Source organism: Aythya ferina (assembly GCF_964211825.1).
Source record: "Aythya ferina genome assembly, chromosome: 5".
Lineage (NCBI taxonomy): Eukaryota > Metazoa > Chordata > Aves > Anseriformes > Anatidae > Aythya > Aythya ferina.
Window position 1 is genome coordinate 45,106,060 of NC_140301.1, and position 18,930 is coordinate 45,124,989.

Sequence of the window (18,930 nt, forward strand, 5' to 3'; positions counted from 1 at the left end):
CCCCCAGGCAGCTGGAAGTGTGGCTGTGGGCAGGGAAGGGATGTGAGGCAGGGCCAGGGGCAGCTTGCTCCGAGCTGGCCGCACTGCTGAATTTCTGGCTAACACCCGGCCTGGGCTTCTGGGATCTTCACAATGGTGCCACAGTTCCCTGTCACTATGGAAACTGAGATATTTTTTAAAAGGCTCTGGTTTTAAAAAGTGCATTAAAACTGCAACTTGTGCTCTGTTCTCTTCCCTGATTCTTGTGTTGCCTGGTAAAAGCCAAAGGCTCCTGGAGGCAGGCCTGGCCTCCTTAAACCCAAAATCTGGGTTCCCCTTCATGAGTGAGCCACAGCTGAATCAGCAGCCAGTTTTACCACAGATACAGAGAGAAGCCGCAAAAGCTGTAAAGTCAGCAGGAAAGTCCCCCAAAATAGTTTGAGGAACCAAAAACAATGTCAAAACAACACGGTGCAGTCCGTCTGTCCCACCATCAAACGGCCCTCTAGGGTCGGCTGGGGGGTGTGCGATAAAATTGTGTACAGCTCAGGTTCATCTGAGCGTATTAAACAACTTCAGGAGGAGCTTCTTTAAATTTCTCCGTTCTTTACAGTCTTGCCAAAGCTTTTATATGCAGCCAAATGCTAGTGTTCGATTATTAAAGGAATCAGGCTATAGTATGGGGGGCTTTCCCATGTGTATGTGCTCTGCATACCTGACTGCCAGATCTTTCAGAGTCTGATTCAAACCCAGCTGAGATGAGAGCAACCCCAAAGGTCTTTTCTTTCCATGTGTGGGCAATAAAAAGGTCTTTATTGTAAACGGCTTTGTCTTGGAGCCTACTATTCAGTCTTAGCAGTGTTCATAACCCGCTGAGTAGGTCATACTTGGCTCCAGCGAGTCAGCCTCGAGCAAAAAACCTGGCGTTTTGGGCCTCTCACCACAAAAATCGCAAAAGAGATCTGCATGTGGGTGTTGGTCCCAGCTGTAGGCCAGCCCCAGTGGTGCAGCCCTCATTTTAATGGTCAGCATTTTTATATCCCTGCCCAGCATTACAGAATCACACCTCAATCTTGACACCAACACTTATCACCTGGGAATCACAAAGTACTTGCAACCTGTACTTGTAGCCCCTGGAGGCATTGCTGGAAATCTAAAAGCCCTTTGCAGAGGCTCTGTGAAGACAGATACTTCTCTCCCATCAGTCCTGATCCTTTCCAATTCATCATTGTGCATGTAACTCTCCATGGGGCTCTGTTGAATTTGTAAGAAAAAGCTGAGGGCTGGAGAAGTCCAGGAGGGGGGCAATGAGCAGCTGAGGTGACAGAAAGGAGGGAGGGAGGTTTCTGAGCGAACTTTAGCACTAGAGGAAATTCTCACTTAACTGCCTTCCTGGGATGAGTTCAGGAAGCCCTGCGTAGGGCATACGCCACTTGCAACCATTACGGACACTTAATTAGCAGGTGCGAGTGTCCAGGATGTGATTCAGAGTAATTAATTTTCATACACAATTGGCAGAAGGAAATGAAGACTCCTCCAGGGAAGCCACAGAAAAGCAGGTAATCATCCCTCTGAAGTGTAGGCACCCAAAGTCCTCTTCCTCATCATGTCCTGAAACAACAAATCCATGCTTAGGAGAAAGAAATGCAGGAACAGAAACAGAATTTCTAGGTTGGAAGAGACCTCAAGATCATAGAGTCCAACAAATGCTACAGTCCCATACAGTGCTGACCCACTAGCAACTCGTGTAACGTGTAAGTAAGCAGCTGGGCTTGTTTTTTCCAATGAGCCTAATGCTGTTCCGTTATTGTGTGGTCATGCTGGACCACTTGAGTCTCTCAAGTCTTTTCACCATCCCTTCCGCTTGCTATGTCTGCATCGTGCCATGGAGCCCTCAGCTCTGCAAAGAGCCTACAAGAAACCCCAGGAGAAATGTGAGCAAATCTGCCTGGAAAGGTACCGGAGCAACGAGGCGCCTGCATGCCCAGCATTACAGTTCGGAGCCAGCTCCAGAGCGCAGGGTGGTTCCCAGTCCAAATGCAGGATGCTCCCCTTGTCCGAGGCCAGTGCACCGTGCCCGGGTCCTGTGTGACATGGTCAGGGACTGCAGGAGAGGACAACGTCAGTGGTGGGAAGGGCTTTCTGAGCCCCAGGTACCTCCAGCAGCCCCTGGACCAAAGGCACAACCAGTGCCTACCAGGACATGTAAGGACCCTTTGCAGGCCCCTTCCACTGACATTTATTTTTGGCCTGTTTTGCTTTCTTTCCCTTCGGGTTTTCTCTGTCGCTGGGCATGCTGTCAGGCCCCGGGCACTTTGCCAGCACTGCAGTTCAGCACTGCTGGTCACGCTGTGGCCTGGCCTGGGAACTTGTGCTCCCGGCATTGTTGTTAGAGTCTCCTCCATCGCTCTCCTTCACTCACCGGTCAGATCTGCACGGTGGCAGTTTTCAACAAGCAAATGCAGATGTGCAACCATCCGCAGCGACACTTGTTGCTCATTCCCACCAGAAGCACGTTCAGAAAAGAGAAGTGAGGCAGGATCCATGACCAGCTCCTCTCAAAAACTGCCAGCTGTGCCAAGGTATCAGGACAGGAGTGTCTGGAGAGTAGCTTAGGATAGCTACTGGCATTGCCCATGTACCTGGAATAGCACTTTTTTGTCCATTAATGTCCTAGATGCTGCAATACAGAAATGGAAGAGCTCCTTTTTCAGCCTCACCGCCCCTGTGCTTCACCTGTTTTCCCCTGCTAATCTGAAGGGCATAGCCTTGGATTTGGGCTAGCATTTTTTTATCATAAATATCTGCAACAGCAGTCTGAAGTGTAATGATTTCCCATTCTTGCAAATATGGAAATATTTTAAGCTCGTTAGAGACTTGATTTTTTTTAGTTCTTCCACATGTATACTGTATACCTTAAAAATGTCCAAGCTTCAGACCTCTGCCTGTGTGCAAAATGCAGAGGAGTATTAGAAATAAGATCAGAAGTAGGCAAAAATGATGTGACTGATGCCTTTGATAAACAATTCCAGCTCCTTAGTAAAACAATATGGTTACTGGTGTTTCCCTTTTTGGCGTGGCTGTCCTTGACTGCCTTACCAGCAGATTGCTTTTTAACAAGAACTTTTCTTTCTAGGAAAGAATACAACAGTTGTAACTTGCTCATTGGACTGTGGCTTATCTGTATGATCCCAGCCATCTTTGGCTTTTTCTCTGTCTCACTTTGTGCAAGATTGAGCTGGTTTAAATTAGATGTTTTATTTAGACCATTTAAGACTTAGGTAAAGAAGAAAAATGATTCTACAGAGAAAGATCTCGATGCTGCCTACAAATTCCTGTCTCTGTTACTAACCAGATGGAGAAGGCAAGTCATTTAAAAATCCCTGTTTTGGCAGGTGAGAATTAGGCAGCATTTAGGAACTAAGGTCTAAGAAAATGATTCCTAAGCACATTGGACTGCACTCCAAGTTCACTCTTACTGAAAAACTAAATAGCGTGTCCTTGTAGTTATCATCTTCTGTGTTTTTGTTAGGCACAGAGCTAAGTTGGCTTTCTTCTAATCTTTATTCCGTATGGCAAAAATAAGTGCCAATAGAAGATAGTGAAGATCAGCATATCTTTTAGAAGTCCAAAGTTCTTCTCTGCACTATTATCAGTATCGCCATATCTAATAGTTTTATATTTTTCCTGTTTGGCACAATGGGAGATGTGTTTGTCACCAGAGCTCATGCACTCTATGAGACAGGGACAGCAAGTAGCCAAAGCGTAAGGGACTATATATCCAGCATAAAGAACTGAATATGGGTTTAGATCAGGAGTAGGAGATTTACAAACGTTTGAGAGGCTTAAAGTAGAGCTTTGGAACTTATTGTCTAAAACTGAGGGTAGGTTTTTGCATGTTTTTAAGCTTTAAAACTTTTTCAGTTTTAAAAACTTCTGGATAGTTAATGCTCATTTGTTTTCCTGGGGTGGAAACAGTCAGAAGATGACAATGTGGTTTTGCTATGAAGTAAACGTGCTGAGATCAGCCCGTATCTCTGTCCAGAACTGCTGACTTTGGGCTATACTGCTAAGTGCTGGCTTTTCATCTCATGATAACTCGTGTGCGTTCATGCTGCTGTGAAAAAGTACAGCTCTGTTAGCGGTTAAGGCTAACCTTGTAGTTACACAACAGCATGGGATACCTTCCAGGAGGGACACTACACTAGCACTAATGTTTTGTTTTGAATAGTGGGAATGAGGATTTGCTTCAACCTGAACTGGAATTTGTATGTTTTTACTACACTCAGTCACAAATGGTTGCTCTCTAACAGCACCATACGAACTGGGCAGCAAAAGTCCTTTCAGCTCTAGCCTCTCCTCCAAGGCTGGACGTTGCATCCGATAGTGCATCTATGACCAATGCATCTGATAGTGCTGAAAAGCAGAATGGCAAGAGCATTAGTGACCTTTGAGCCCTGTGAGACATGTGTGCGTGATCTCTTGCAAACAGTCATCGTATCAGTGAAACACCGGAAAGATTTTGCTATGCTGTTGGTGGCAGAGTCCATAACTGCTGCTGCGCAAGCAAACCGAGGTTGGTAGAGACACCCAAGAGTCAGCCCTTCCTTTCAGATTAGTTTTCGCCCTCCTGTAACATTATCAGACAAGGAAATGATTAGAGAATATCGTATTTGTACAAATAAATGTGACACTGCGTCTCAGCAGAATGGGAGGCATATCTGGGAGTGGGGATGGGGTCAGACACTGAGACTGCACTTAGGTTACCTGGATTTAAATCCCAGTTCTGCCACACCCCTCCTGCTCGTCTCTCACCATCTGCGTCTTGGTGGGTGTCTGGACAAGACACAGCACAACCTGCACTGTGACTGGCATTTCTAAGTACTCTTGTAATAAATGTGGTGTAAACTTCTGCTTTCTAGTGTTGTGCCTGCAAGAGTTTGCATTTCGGCAGCAGTACCATTAGTTTGATGAAGCTATCTGAAATAACACACAGTAAAACAGGTGTTTTTCATTTTATATCCTTGACCTGTGGTTATTAAAGCATTTATGGGAGGTCTGATCTGCAGCCTGTTCAGGTTAATGAAAGGCTGTGCATTCACCTCCACAGGCTTCAGATCAAACCCAAGGAAATTAATTACAGAAACAATTTGCAGGAAAGAAACAATGAAAAGAACAGCATAGTACTGGAGGATGCAAAAGAGAAGAGTAGTAACAAAGCTTAATCACTCAGATCTGCTTAAAGGCTTTTTAGTTAAATAATCAAAAGTGTTGATGTGATTATAGTGGATACGATGGTACAACAATGAGATTTTGCATTAAAAAAAAGTGATTAGATTAAACCATGACATACTAACTTTTGAATAACTGAATATAATTGACTTTATAGCAATAAACCTACCAAGAGAATGACCAACCTGTTGCTGAGAATACAGCTGTAATCAAAGAAGATGTAAATAGTAGGGACAACCTTGCTAAGGTACAGACTCCAGGCACTAACTCAACTGCTGTGGTCTAAGGCAGTGGCTTCAGAAGACAACATATTTGGCAGCAGTATCAGTGAGTGATATTTTCCCTCCCAGCTCCTGGGGGACGCTCTGTCTCACCCCCTTGCTGCTGCCTGCCTTGGTGCCAGCACAGACCTTGGTATATCTTTTCCATGAATCACAGAGGGAAACTGAGCGTGCTTTCAAATGTGCACACACAGAAACAAGCAAGCATATTTTTGTTGGGTTATTTTTTTATCACAAATCAAGTGCTGGTATTGACACCAGGGCCAAGACAGCACGAGGCAAGGAGAAAGAGGATGGGCAGGGGGCAGGGGCTGGGGAGGCAGCCCTCAGCATTTCAAGTCTCCTTTGCCAAGGGTTCAAAAAAGATTTCACATGACCACCAGAAATACCCATTCTTGGGTTTGGGGTTGTTTGTTTTAATGCAGTCAAATGGTGTTTTTACAGTAACCATTTGCTTAACAAATTATTTAACCTTGTAGGGAGTGATGGAGTGCTGATTATTTATTCACCGAAATTCAGGAGTCTACATCTAAATTCTCCTCGCACTCCCTTTCCTAGCATGTCATTATTCCAACTGGGAGAATGCTTAAGAAATTTAAATAATCTCCCATTCAGCTACATGTATGAGAAAATGCATTCACTCAGTACAATAATGCAATTGTGCCTTTCCTCTGAGATGGCCAAGCGGGTTAGTGGAGCCATTTTGAGAAACAGGAACCGAAAAGCAAAGGCACTCACACAGACTGGGCACAAGAAAACATAAAACCAGATAGCAGGCATGTGAAAAAGCCCCTCTGCATTCACAGACAGCAGAGAACAAAGCTAACAAAGCAAATTGTGTGAGATGAGAAACCACAGCACTCCACCAACTAGGGAAATACATAGATTTGGGTTGACTCTTTTTCAAACCAGCCAGGAATACAGAGCGTGAGTGGACTGATGCTCTTCTGCCTTTCACTGCTGCAAATCAGGAGCAGCTATGCTCAAGCAACTCCTTTAAGCACAGGTCCGCTAAAGTAAAAGTGATTTGAGTGAAAAAACTTTCAGGCCCTAGACAATAGGTGCAAAACCTGGCCATCATCCCCTGTAGTTAGTAACAGCCGCAATATGTTTGTGGCACTGACCTAAAAACATAAAGTCCCAGGGACAATTATCCACAGCACGGATGCTGGGACGTTTACTATAGAGCCAAGACATCAGCAGCAGAAGAGGGCTGTGTTTAACAAAGGGAACAAAAAGACATTTTTATAGTTGTTTATGTTTATTTGTTCTATAAATATTGCGGCAGGGTTCCTTCGGGTCAGCCAGCAGATCTGATTAATTTATTTTTCAGTTTCATTTTTGTGCCTATAAATTGAGAGGTGACTTGGGCTTGCAATGCACAGCTGCTAAAAATACACCACAACTACACAATGCACACAACAGGGTTAAGCCACCGCACTCCCCTATACCTCAGCTCCTTAAAGTCCCTGCACATGGGCAAATTGGTGTATTTGGAGGCATGTAAACCTGCTGTGGTTGTGGCTTTCTTTGTCAGAGCAACATGGGGAAGGAGGCAAGGCAAAGGGAACGATGACCAGGAGTCAACGCGAGCCGCTCAGCAGACACACGGCTGCCTCGTCCCACAGGGATGGGAGGGGAAGCACTTTCCCGAGGGAAAGCGAGGATTCCAGCCTTTTCAGTGCTGCACAGCATTATTTTCAACTGCAAACAGTTATTAAAATAGCAGCCTATAAAATCAAGACGGAGAAGAAAGCAGAGGGTGTGACGGGAATCAGAACGATGCCGTTTTGATGGAGTTTTTTCTTGTGAAGTCGCAAGCCCAGAACTAAACCTTACAAAGCAAAGTATCAACTCTCCCCTTGCCACTGATGTCTGAGGTCACCTTGCCTGAGTTCATGAACCCAGGGCTCTCTCGCATGGGGCCTGAGGAGCTCCAAGCGGGGTCTGTGACAGGCACCTGAGCCCAGGGCAGTGCAGCGGTGCTGCAGGAGCTCGGCGAGCAGCCTGGCTTGGCAGTAGCAGAGCCAACTCCCTGCCCGCTGCCTGCTGTTCTCTGAGTGACTGAGCTAAAGGGGTGGCCTGGCTGGGACAGGAGAATGGCTGCAAAGCCAGATGCTGGGCCAAGAGGGACAGGATAGCTACAGGAGACAGGGTAAGGCTGGGGAAAGTCAGGGAAGGGCTGAAAAAAGGGAGAGGGGGAGTTTAATCTTGCATGTGCCAAAGCAGAAATGAAGGGCAGTGTGCGGGGGTGTGTAAGTGGGGTTACGACCTTTTTCTACTTTTGCATTTAACTTCTTTGAGCGTAACTCTCACCTTAAAAGTCGGTAGTTCCAGGCCCTGTGACATACATTGGCCTGGCCCCACTAATGGACCCACAGCTTCAGAAGGCAGCTGTTGATATTGCAACTGGGAGCAACTTCTGGACTGGCAAGCAAGGTCTGGGCAACATTTGCCTACCTAGTGATGCAGTTTATACTGTTCTGCTTGGCATATTCTTTCTCAGGCCTGGAAATGAAGAGAATTTCAAAGGAGAAACACAAAGGGCTTGGATTTGTGCAAGCAAAGTCAACATTGACAAGCTGACAGGATGCAAGTCAGTAGGGTGGAGACTCAAAGGAGATCTCTGCCGTTAATGGTCTTCCCTCCATTTTTTGAAGTGTCAGCGACCCGGAGTTACTCATCCAAGTAACTTCAGCAGTAACCAACAGTGGTGCAGCAGACAGCCAGTGTTTCCTTCCTTGCTGACAGTCCCTGTCCTCCTCACCACTGGGGGAAAGGCAGAAGCTTCTTGGCTGGTGCAGGGGCAGCCAACGGAGTGACATTGCCTGGCAGTGTGGCAGGACAAAAGTCCTGAGGAGGGATGGGCTCTGCAGCTCAGGAGGTGAGCAACACAGTGTATCTCACAATCCACCATGTCAGGGCTTGAATTTTTTAGCTGCCTGTATTCATGGTCTTAATTTTGGATTTAGGGTCTGTAATTTTGTGCTTATGGTACACACTCAGCAATCATGCAATACTCGGTGACCAGCTGAAGTCCCCTCTTCGCCCTCTCTTTCCTGCATTTTTCTCATCCCTCTTTATCCTAACTGTAGCCCTGATTGTGCCTGTGCTCTGGAAATCCCATGTTATCTCAGAGCAGCTGCTGGCAGGTGGATGGGGGTCCCTCCTCTGTGGGGACAATGTATCCTGACCTAGATGTGACATATCTGACACTATATTCCATTCCTCCTAGGTACTGCCTTGTTCCTGTCTGTGTCCCCAGCTGCTGTCGCGTAAGCCATTCCTGCCGTATCACTTCCTGCATGTGGGGGTATTTGCATGAGGTATGTTCCTGAGACCACACTGTGGCATATGTTTGTGTTCTGGATTAGTTTAATGGAACTGCAATATAACCTGCAAGACAGCTTCCCAGCTGGTAAATTGTGTTTAAACAGTGGAAAACAAATACACTTTCTTAATGCTCCAGTCCTTTTACATCTGGTTGCTTAGCATTGCCCCTATCTCCCGTCCGCTTTGCAGTGCTTCAGCAAAATTGCCAAACAAGCTGGCCAAAAATCAATTGAACAGAGATCAGAAGAAAAAAACAAATGAGATATAGCAGTCACTGATGATATACACAGGCATATCAATTTGGCAGCTAGTCAAACTCCTTGGAGCAATCAGCTGTGCTCATTAAATGTCAGAGCTGTGAATTTGCCCCGGGCATTATCAGCAAAAGCTTGAAAGTGGACTAGCTCAGTTGAAAGAGATTTTCTTCCCCCAAATTTCAGGTAAATAGGTGAATGAGATGTCAATAGCAATTTCATACCTCAATTTTAGCACAGAACCTGATGTCTGTGCACAAAGCCAGGGTGGAAACTTGGAGGGGGGTGTTAGCATGGAAGATTCTAGAAGCAGCACATTTTCTGTATACACTCAAACTTGGAAAGAAACATGCTGCCATTACCGGATTTGGTTTTCCTTAATATCACAGCAGCTGATGTGTTACATGACAGCTGCCAGGAGGTGACATAAAATAGAAGACAACCAGGGTGAGGTAAAGAAAACCTAATTCTTCTAGAGGTCAGCAAAGAAAGAGCAAGTTCCCTTCCCTGCTAGCACTGCTGAGTGGTGCAGGAAGAGGGAAAACTCCCCAGCCCTGCTATGTTTCTCTTCTCTGCACCTCAGGAGGTTCCTGCTGTTTCAGGTTCAAAAATCATGAAGCAGAAGAGCCAATTGCTTGCTCATTCATGTAGGCTTTAGGAAAAATCTGTGGAAATAATTTATACTGTGTAAACATCACAAAAGTTTTGTGTTTTTGTTTGTTGTTGTTGTTTTGTTTGTTTGTTTGTTTTTTGTTGTTTGTTTGTTTGTTTGTTTTACCTGACAGGCCACATTAATGACAGATTTTAAGCCAAGTATTATTCAGATATGCTTATGGAAATCAGTGAGGCCTCCCACCAACAGACCAGTTACCCAGTATGGCCTAGGTTGTGAAACACACACTTGGCTAAGAGCTTTGCCTCACTGAGGACCTTGGGATTTGACCTTTAATTTTGAATGTGTGACTGTATAAACAAGCCATCACAATGTGTCTGCACTGTGCTCATCACAAAAACCATTCACACAGAAAGGACCTGGAGGTAAAGTAGCAGGCAGAGGCCATTCTTGTAACACCTAAGCTTGGTGATTTCTCTGAGGACACGAGATTCTTTACCCTACCTTGAAGGTGGAGAAGTGGGCTCTGTCTGGGAGGGGAAGAGGGTTAAAAAGAAACCCCTGGGCAGAGATCCTCTGTCCCACTGGGAGCTGGGGCTGACCAGCTGTGTGGGCAGAGCCCTGAGCACTCTGCAGGTCTCTCCATAGGAAAGTCTTTGCCCGGGATCTTCATACATTTGGTTATTTGGAATAATGTCCAAGAGACAAATGGTCCCCTGCTTAAGAAAGGCATGTCATTGCTTCTGGAGTGCAGCATTACTGTTGCATTAGATAGGAGTCTCTAACACTGTTCTGAGAAATGTTGCGTGCTCATATCACATTTCAAAACATGCAAATAAATCAGTGACCTTCGCTACCAGCAGAAGTGCTGTGTGGATTTGTATTGAGACTGGGAGAGCGGCTGGCTGGAGGGGACCAGCACACCAGCTAAACCATGTGCTGCTCACCAAGTACATCAGGAAATTTCTTCGGAGTGAAAAGCTGATGTCAGGCGCTGCATTTCTCTAGCACTGTGCCCAAGGGGGATCAGTATCCATTCAAACGCAGCAGCATCTCAAGAAGAGGCATTTAATAAGTGAATGCTGAGTAGCATTTACCCTCTATACACGACTGTTATCTCTGATTTTATTTACCACAAAGGAGGGTATTAATTCTCCACCTCTATCATGCTATCTCTAGGGAAATAGTTAAAATCATAACTGCAGTCTCAAAATCTGCAGCACCTTGTTGGATCAGCAGTTTGTGTGATAAAGGAGCCCTGACCTCGTCACCTGCAGTGGAAAGTCCAAAGGTATCATCAGAAGGTTTCAGCCTTGTTTACCAAAAAGCAGAAGTTCAGAAATCCACATAGAGACTCTGTAGCCTAGGAATACAGGCCAAAAAAGATGTGACATGGTGGAGGCCTCTGACTACAAATAACACCCCTCACCCAGATGAAACCCTGTCCAAAGGATGTCTCCTTTGAGTGATGTAAACTGCATCTTGCTGAATCTCAGACTCAGTGCCACAGCTGCAGTGCTTCCTGCAATCCCTCTGACACTGGAGAAAATGTCTTGCCTATTATCTTTACTGTTAAAGCCTGGATTTCCTGTACAGGGGAAGTCGTCATGTAAAAAAGCATAGAAAATGCTTTAAAGAAGGAGCAGAATGTGCTCAGATTGTGAAGCAGCTGATCTAAAGGCAAGGAGACCCTTAGGGAACTCTGGGCCACAATAGTTGACATTTGAGGCAGGAAATGATGGTTTATTTAACTAACTGAACTGAAAACTGCCAGGGAATTTAAACAAGGCAAACAGAATTACTGAGGGCAGCATTTAGCTAAGGAAGGCATGCAGGCCAGAGCTCCTATGATCGTGGGAAATACTGAGAGATTTGACATCTGTAAGTGGTAGTGGCCTCTGCTTTGTCATTCATCTAAAAGGCAGATCAGGTGGGCAAAGGATCCCTGGAGGGTGTTCCTGCTTGCTCACCACAGCTTCTTGCCCTGTCTGGTGCTTCTCCACACAGTTTTCCTTCCAGCCAAAGGCCTGTCTTGAAGTTTTTGAGATATAATGGCACAATTCTGGTATTGGGCTACTCTGCTCCTATTTTTGTTTTCAAATGTTTCAGTAAAAATACTTTTGAAGACATTTGTTAGATAAAAACAGGTATCTCTGTTCAAATCATGGCTTTTTTTTTTTTTTTTTTTTCAGAGGTTTTCTTCACTCTTCTCAGCCATGTGCAGCAAACTCTAGGATTTTTCACTTTCTGTGGCAATGAATTATGTCCAGGAGTTTGACTTTGGTAGAGGATCTGGCTACAGAAACTAAGCAAAGAGGAGACAACCTAAGTCAGACAACTTCAGTATCAGCAAAGAAAACTGAGAGAAAGGCATAGCATAAAGGCATTCATGATTCATCACTTGGTACCTGGAAGGGGAAAACAACAACTGTGAGCAGTTTGGGGGTTTCATAAGCCACACCTGACTTTGCCAACGCCCGGCTGGTCTCAAGGCGGCACTCCTGCAGGTGAAGTGCTCAATCTGTGATCTCCCCTGGCTCTGCCCACCAGGGACATTCCCCATGGCCCAGATCTCTGCTGCATGTCCATCCCCCTGCCTCCCTCCAACCCTGCTGAGGGCCAAGGAGTCAGTGTTTCAGGACTGGAATTTATTGTCCCAGCTGCACTTGAGCCCATTTAACAGGGAAAATGGCAGGTAGCCGTCCTTCTGCACAGCAGTGACCTTAACCTCCTTCTCCGGCCCACTGGGAGGGCAGAGTTGAATGAACAGTCTGGTTGCTCTGCTGAAAGCCATGGCCTTAGGGGAACTAACTTGTTGTTGTTGTTGTTTGGTTTGCTTTCAGCTGAACTGTTCCTGGCTGGCCAGCTTCATTGTGCAATTGTACAAATACCGGTGCCAGCACAAATAAGGGATGATGGAAAAGCCAGTGCTGCAGGCAGACCAGGTTTCTTCTCTCAGCAACTCTTCTAGCTTAGGCTGTCCTCTAATGCATGTGAGACACCTGCTCCAGGAAAAGCTTGATGTAACCACAGCAAATGTAAAACCCATGAGATTATTATTCAGACTCTCCTGCCATTCTGCACAGATCCTAGCATTGGCCTGCTCCTCCTTGTACTGCACTTGACTTAATTTCTGTGTGCTGCATGCTTTTTAAATATTCACAGGGCACTATCTGGAGGAGGAATGAGTCTATAACATCAAGTCATCTCCTGCTGAGCCCCACCGAATCATCACAACCTTGGACAATTGATCAACTGATTTTGTGTTATTTATGTTACCCTAAAGGCTACATTTCATAATTTGAAATGTATGGATTGGAAAAGCTGACAACTCATTCTGCTCAACCTGTTTAGTAACACTGCACTTGTTTGAAAGGCTTACTTTCAAGGGAGAGAACATATCCAACTTGCAGGGAACAACTTCCGTTGCAGCTACAGTGAATAAAAAGTCTTCAAAATATTTAGAAACCGATTTAAGCTAACAAAGTCAAGGAAATAAGTGTTGAAACTCAAACTCCTGCTTGATTGTCTATTTGTAGTTCATCCAGTGGTAATGAGCCAAATTCTTGCCTAGAATAAATGGGCATAAATCCACTTAAGCCATGCAAGAATGTTGATTTATGCTTGCCACAAATCTGACCTTTATTTCAGTATTTCATGGTAAGCTCCAATCCTCTTTACACTGCTCATTTATTGGAATGGAATTAGATTTACCAAGGTATGCTCAGACAAAATGGATTGCTTTTCCCTTAAATTTTTGTGCCAGGGATATAAAATTGTGGTCTATTTCAATGGAAAACTGTTAATAAGGTAGCTTTGTTGAAGAAAAGTCAGAAGTGATAGCCCCATTCATTTCAACACTACGCGTTATTTATTTCTCAAAGCTACACTGCAAGAGTACAATATGCTCCACAAATTACAAAGTCCTTCCAGGAAATCTGAGATGCATCTGAAGAATGGAGGTTGAAAGAAGTTTAGCTAGCAAACAGTTGCATAAAAACTTAAATATATGAAGCCAAATTATTTGCTGAAGGTGTACTGGAATGAAAATATCCTTTTGTTTGCTTAACTGAAACTACATTGCTCCAAATGACCTTACATTCTTTATTTCTAAGTCCACGACCCCTGCACTGAGGTTCAGCACTCTGCAAGATGCCAGATTTACCAGAATATGCTAATCAAGAATTTATTTTATTAGTTTTAAATAAAACACTTTTGATTTTTGACTATGGTAGCTGCCTGGTAAATACAACTTATCACTGAGGAGAGGCATGCTGAGAAAACTGCATGTGAGATTATACTACTGTAAAGTGCTCAATATGGGGTATAACTCAGAAGACAGAGCTCATGCAGGAGGCAGCAGCCTGTTTGCTAAATTCTTTCTCACACAGGTAACATCTTATGCTGCTGTTTTCAGCCTGCACTAGTTTCCTGTTGATGTTTGAAGAGTTCATTTGCAGTTAATTGTTTTCAGCCTGGCCACCAGATGAAGAACTTCTCTAACATGATAATGCATAGGGATTTGACAGAGAAACATTAAGGTTGGCATGGATGAGGCACGAATGGCAATGTGCAGATGCGAAATCATCAAGAAACACCAAGAAATGAAAAAGGGCAAGCATGGGCAGATGAGCCAAAATCAGCAGGACACTGAGATTGCAGCACACACTGCACCAATTCTCGAGGCACCTGGATCTCATTTAAATCTCTATCTGTGAGGTTTAATTTCTGCAGATTCTCAAGGCACCTGGATCTTGCAAACCTCAGGAGGCAGCTTGACTCCAGCCCTTGTCCTCTAGCTGGACTTTGGACCTGTGCTCTAGCTTTGTCTTCAGCCCCATGGTGGGGGCAGCAGGTAGACCTTGGACCCATACAGCAGCTCTGTTTCAAACTTTGTCTCTGATCCCATCTCCTGCTGCTCCTGGATGACCCCTGGACTTGATCCACTAACTTGCCTTGTTTGGACCCTGGACCTGGTTCATTAATTTGCTTTGTATGGGCCCTTTGATGGACCCTGTTATCAGTACCCAGCTCTGAGGGACTGTGCCCAGCTGGTGAAGGCACTGCCCGTGCTGGGTCACCACCAGCTTCTGGCTTGTACCACAGGGGTCCTGGCCAGGCGATGTGGCCACACACATCTCCATCATTGTGCATGAGAAAGAAAGAGTGAGATCTGTCTGTGAGAGAACCTATGAGTAAAATCAGTTTAAAATTAAACAAACTTCCCTCTCTAGGTGGTTTTGCATTGCACTTTGCTACATTAGCCAAACATAAGCAATGGAAACACTCAACAAAATACTTTGATCTGACTGAGAGGTGCAAGTGTTGTGCCCTCAAATTTTGTAGTTTATTCCCTGATAACTTGCAAAAGAGATTGGATTTTATAATAATGGAGGGCGGGGAGAGTTGATAACCTGGACATGAGTTTCTCTGAGGCAGGGAGAGGCTGAGATGAAGAGGTGCAATAGCTAGACAGGGGTAGAGATTCAAGAAGCAGTTCATTTTAGATTGCTTTCATTTGGCAGCTTATTATATTTTTGTTTTCACGTATAATATAATAGTGATCTGTAAAAACAGCCAGGAGCCTAACTTTCAGAAATGCCGTGGTCCCAAAAACTGATGTAGATCTTCCAGTCAGACTCTCAGCACTGTTTAGGAAATAAATCCAAATATTTCAGTTGTAAAGAAGATGCTTTGGCTCCAGAACAATATGAGAAAAATGTACAATCCATTTGATCTGCTTCAGATGCCACAACCATCTGCAACTGCATGTGGCAAACACACATTTCTCAGATTCACAGGCATGTATGATTGCAAAGAGCATTGAATACTTTCAGTAAAATAGATAAACCTTTAGTATGCTCTTTTTGTTATTTACTTCTCTCCCAGCAGCTCTCTGTGCAAAGAATTCCTCCTTGAAGACCCCGGGGGACTCAAAACCCACAGCCAGGCGACACAAAGCCTTTCAAGGCAGGAGAACTTGTGTGCAAAAGTGCCTGACAAGCAGCCAATATGAACAACAACGCTTGGCACCAGAAGAGGGTCACAGATGCTTCTTTGAACATGCTATTGTGCAATATCGCCACACGGTGCAGGCTCCAGCTGCTGCTATTGGAAAGACACCAGCGCCATCTGCCTTTGTAAAGCCAAAGGAAACCCGGGAGCACAAATAAGGAGTAAAAGTCCTGTAGAGGAGCTCATCTCCCCCTGCGCTTCGGGGACTCCCAAGGGTAGCGCCTTAAATTCTAAACTTTGTCTTTGCAATATTCACCGTTGTTCTCAGTTCTTATAGCTTATATGTATTTTTTACTGTCGGGTAGAAAGCACAACCTTGTGTCATCAGTCATACGAGCTGGCAGGCAGATATCACCACACTTCATCCTCCTGGGGCTGGAGGTTCAGTGTGACACAGGGACCAAGAAGGACTCCTAGCCCAGTAACTACAGCCAGCACCAGCACATCTAGCGCTGCATGCACATGCACGTGCTCTCCGCTGCTCAATGCTGCTAACTCGTGCTTTCTGTGCAGCTGAAACACCATTTTCTCATACTCAGCGTTTGTATTCCATGCAAATACTTTGTCTCTTAGTCGGGAGCTCAGATGAAATGCAGACAGCAGCTTTTGGTTCAGGGCAGCTCCTAGGGCAGAGAGCTTCCCAGCACTGAATGAGGGATCAGCTGGAAACTGCTCGTTGTGTTGGGACAGTTGTTTCACAGTCTGGGTTTTCTTATCTGGGATGCTGTCCCCAAAGCCTCATGATTCTCCAGCAACCCAAATCAGCCCAATCCTCATCATGGTGGAAAGCTCTTGATGCTCTGCAGCCTGTCCTACGTGTGCTGTTTGATTTCCTGTTAATGCTATAGCATCTGGGCACGAGGTTTGCATGTCAATGTTCAAATAACACTTTTTCATGTTTATAATGATGGCATGGTTTTGCTTGTTTGTTTTTTTTAGCAACTTTTAGCCACTTTGGAGAGGAGAATATTCTTATAAAACAATCTTTATTTTGCATCTAATTTCCATAATTCTTATGAATAGCTACCTACTATCTATATAGGTGTACACCACATACTATAGGATTTTTGTCTATTTCCCATATATTTATTTTTGTGGATTTTTGACATGTATAAGCAACAGTCACTTTTGAGATATTTAAGCTAACTAATCTATTAAATAAACTAAACTAAATTAAATATAATTACTTTTTTTTTTTTTTTCTATTCTTATTTCTCCTCTGGTTAAGAGAACACTGCAAATACTTTGCAATGCCTCTAGCTGTTGTTATTCAGTATAATTATCCTAATTTTCTGGCAGACTTTTTTTTTTTTTTTTTTTTTTTCTCATTAAGATGTTAGTATTTTCATCAGTAATGTCCTGATTTGATAGGTGGTCCACAGGACCCCATTCTTTCCTGTTATGATGCTTGTTCATCCATTGACTTTAGGGTACATTAATGCTCACATGCAGTGTCAGAGTGCTGCAGGGCTAACCTAGTCATGGAGGAAAAAATGTGTTTGCTTGCACTCATCTCCACACCAAAAAGTCTCTCAGGCTTCATTTAGAGCATGAAGCTGAAAACTGTCCTGGAAAAAAAAAAATAAATATACATATATATATATATTATAAATTATGTTTTTGAAATTGCTCTTAAAGACCAGTGGAGATTGTTTCTTGCTGTCTTGTATGTTTCTATCCCCAATGTACAGCAACAGAAAAGTGATGCTTTGTGATTGCCCTGGATTTGAAATATAAACATTTCAGAGCACTGATAATTTCAGAACACCTACAGAGGAGTTCATGTTCTCTAAATTTAGTCTGTCTGTCTTGCACTCCTGTGCTAGGAAGCTGTGCCACTTCCATGGCCAGCTGACCCATTAAACAATGAGCTGCTTGAGTTAAACCTCTCTCTCTGACCCATTTAAGTACCTAGAAAATTGAAATGAGTACCAATGAGATTACATTGTCTACAATAAATCATGTTAAACAAGTTAATTTCCAGCAGTGACTAGGTAACTGCTCCTGTGTATAGCAGAAAAGCCACCGATGCAGATATCTTGGTTTTAGGAAGCCTTCTAACGCTGTCTCCCATGACCAGCTGTCTCATAAGCAAGTCACAAACCATGAATGGACAACTGGGTGCAAAAATGGATCTATAGAATATTTAGCAAGAGTAGGTCATTAGCTTGGCCAGACACATCAAGCAGAATTCTGCAGGAGCATTTCCACAGCACCAATTTGATATTAAAAAAAAAAAAAAAAAATGGAATGCAGAAAAGATAAACTGCTTACCAAGCCTGCTGGCTGGGAAGGGCAGCAAGTGTTGGAGGACAGGACCTCAAGGAACTTGGCAAAGTACAGTCAGGGGGAAAATGTGATTCAAAGTACATGCTTTCACTCGCTACTCTTGGCAGAACTGCCGTCACAGATGCAGGTTGTGGAATTACTGGTCTGATAGCATCACAGTACATACTTGGTGGTTAGCATGGATCACAAACTGAACAGGAGCCAGCCACGCCACGCCACCACAAAAAACATCAAATAGCACCGGGGGGTATATATATATAAAGGAATATTGTTTGACAGGCAAACGAAGCTATTCTTCTGTTATGCCTGGGGCTAGCAAACCTTTGGTTGGTGTACAGTATTCTGCTTTGGCTAGAATAGCGATTTAGAGGTTTTATGAGGAAATATTGGTGGAATTGGTGTTTACTCCTAATGAAGGGGGAGTCCTGGTAGGGGGTCCCTGAATAGCCACACTGTGTTTCTGAGAGGGAGGGCAACACGCTCATCTGCTGAGAAGGCTTGTGGGCAACAGGTCTGGGTTACATGCTCGAAGCAGCCTTCCCATGGTGCAGCTAAGGAAACGGAGGGAGGGATTACTGTGGGGTACGACATCCTTGTTTTGTTAGTTTTCAAGCGCGGATTAGACATGTATATGTCAAAAATGACCTACACATAATTGATCCCGCTTTGGGGGCAGTAGGAAGGAAGGAGACACTTCCCAACCCTGTTCTTCTGATATTCCTGTTTGGAACTGAAGGTCATAATTTAAACACCTAAGTTAGATGTCTAAATTATACATTGTGAATACCAGCTAATTATCAAGGCTCTTGCTTTCTATTTCTGTTAAATATGTCATCAAGAAAAAATCTTAGTAGTCAATAATTTAAATCCAAAGCAGCTATAATGCAGGCTGGCATCATGCTATGCAAACTCTATTTATTCAAACCTGTGTTTT

General features: G+C 44.2%; 1 protein-coding gene across 1 annotated transcript in view; it reads left to right on the top strand.

Moving 5' to 3' along the window:
- The window catches only part of IGSF22 (immunoglobulin superfamily member 22), a gene marked incomplete at its 5' end in the record, with an annotated part of 81,673 nt that extends 63,651 nt beyond the window's left edge, over positions 1-18,022 (top strand). The window contains 2 exon segments of the mRNA XM_084520314.1: positions 8,728-8,818; positions 11,885-18,022.
- Positions 18,023-18,930: the final 908 nt, after the last annotated feature.